The sequence below is a fragment of the Propithecus coquereli genome, unplaced genomic scaffold (assembly GCF_000956105.1).
Source record: "Propithecus coquereli isolate 6110/MARCELLA unplaced genomic scaffold, Pcoq_1.0 Scaffold10, whole genome shotgun sequence".
Lineage (NCBI taxonomy): Eukaryota > Metazoa > Chordata > Mammalia > Primates > Indriidae > Propithecus > Propithecus coquereli.
Window position 1 is genome coordinate 1,403,388 of NW_012133858.1, and position 2,425 is coordinate 1,405,812.

General features: G+C 47.3%; 1 protein-coding gene across 1 annotated transcript in view; it reads left to right on the forward strand.

The window, feature by feature from the left end:
- Positions 1–2,425, forward strand: part of MAATS1 (MYCBP-associated, testis expressed 1) — a 125,470-nt gene that overhangs the window by 2,509 nt on the left and 120,536 nt on the right. The gene's annotated exons all lie outside the window — the stretch shown is intronic.

A 2,425-nucleotide genomic window follows, 5' to 3' on the forward strand; every position in this document is an offset into this window, starting at 1 on the left:
TTTTTTTTTTTATTTTGACTGGAACAAACCAACTAAAAATGACATCTTGAACTCAACCAGGAAAATTTGAATATGTACACTAAATATTAGATGATATGAATTATTGTTAATTTTGTTAGATATGATTATAGTGGTTAAATTTTTAAAATCTGAATCAGTTTTTAGATGCAGATTAAGGGTAAAATAAGTCTGGGATTTCTTTCTAAAGGTGGGGGAGGGAAACTAGATTGGCAAAATGTTGATAAATGTTGATTCTTAGTGACAGGTACTGAGGGTTCACTGTTAAAACTGGAAACACTTTTGCCTGTGTTTAAAATTTTCCATCATCGTTTTTAAAAGCAGATCCAGTGCCTACCCCAGGTCATCTTTAGTCGATCTAATGGCCAGAGCTCAGAAAGGGGCAGCAGTCTGAAGATCCACCTAACCCACCCTAAACTCTGATGCGTGTGGAGCCAGAGCTCACAGCGCGCAAGGCTCAACATTTATAAACTTGGATTTCTCAGCTCTCAGGACAAGCCCCGTGGAAAGGGGTTTTCCGGGAAAAAAGAAAGAAAGAAAGAAAAAAAAAGCACCCAACTATTCTAGAATCCCAGGGATTTCCGAAAGGAGATACAGGGTGTAAATGGCAAATCGCTGCTGGATGACTTCAGAGTAGCCGTTTCCCCAGCGTGACGGTTCGTGGGCGGCTGAAGGGTCGGGGTCGGCCTCCGAAGGGCAGTGGGAAGCGAGCCCTGCGTCCCCCACTCGGGCCCCTGCCCTCGCGCCAGCCTCCCTTTCCCCCTTTCGCTTCTCCTCCCTGCCTGCTCCCGCCCCTCTCGCCCCGCCCCGCCTCCCCGCGCCCGCGAGGGTTGCCATAGCTACGGAGCACCGAGCGGCGAGGCCTCCCCAGCTGGTCCCCGGCGGGCGGGAGGAGAGAGCCGGCACGATGAGCCACGTAGTGACCATCGAGGAGCCCCAGGCCAAGCCGCTGGTGTCTCAACTCCAGTACCCGGAGAAGTCGAAGGCCGGGGGCAATGCCTCCGCCAGCCGAGCGTACGATTTCCTGTATGGTAAGGGCCGCCCCAGACCTCCCTGCAGGGCTGTCGACTCCTCTGCCAGGAAGGCTTCCAGGTGGGACCTGGCCAGGGGCGTGGCGAACGAGAGGGGAGCCTCTGGACTGGTCGTTGCCCGCTTCTGTCCTTTTTTGGGTGAGGGCAGCTCCGAGCCCTCCAGGTGGCTGCGCGCTGGGGGTGGGGTGAGGTGAGGGGTACATCGGCAGTCGCAGGTACGCTCCGCGTCTTCTAGGGGGCGGGTCCGCCTCAGTCCTCTTTTCCAGATAATTTGCTCAGCCCGGAGCGATCTTCCTGAAACCTATTCTGGGCGTTTTGGTATCCAGAAAAGTATGGAATGATTTGCAGAGTTGGAGATTCACTCAAGGTTCCCACGTTCAAACTGCATGAAATACCCAACTAAAATGATCTTTTCTCTTCTATTCTCTGGGCAACTCCAAATTTGGCATTCTAGGTAAGGAAATGCCAGTTTATCTAACTTATTCTTATCCGTCAAAGCATTGTTTATAAAGCAGGTCCGCTGGTTCCTCTTGGGCCAATAAAGCCCCAGTTTATTTTAACGTCCTGCTTGTCCGTTTATGTTCTCTGTCTTCTGGACTTGAAGTTCCTTGAGTTCCTGTTTTGCACATTTTTATAGCCTTCTCAGCACCTATGCTACTGCTGGTACATACGCTAGGTGCTTCATAAATGTTTATTGAATTTACTGTTACAAAAATTGTAACCAGCTAAGCATGATTTCTTTCCAATTTTGCACTCTTTAGTCCCGAGCTCTTCACTGGAACCTTGTTGTCTTTTGGAATCTCAGAGTCTCCCTTGGAAGGGAGTCTATAGGATACCCATTTCCTGGACAGAGGCTGTGTGGTGATTGCTTACATATTCTGGCCAGTGGTTTTCTTTATTTAATCTTGGCTTTATGAAATAAATCTAGTAAACTGCTATAAACACATCACAATATTTTTTTCAAAGGTAATTTGGGAACGGGAATAAAAATCTCCAGTAAAGACAGGCAAAGGTTTTATTAAGCCAGTTGTTTCTTTGATCCCTCAGTGTCTCTTTTGCAGAGGAATTGCTAAATGTTTCCATGTCCATTGCAAAGAACAGAAATCCACCCAGAATAAGTCAAATGAAAGTTTGGATGGGACGGTAAAATGGGCAGTCTCACAGCTCATCATAGACAGGAAGCAGAGTATAGTCAGGACAGACTAGAGCCTGGACAGGGAAGGTTGGAACTAAGCTGCCCTGCTCTCCTGCTCACATTCTTGAACCTTGTGATCTTCCACCCTGTTGGAGTTGCCAGATTTAGCAAATAAAAATATAAGATGTACAGTGAAACTTGAATTTAAGATAAATAATGAATAATAGTATATGTATGTGTT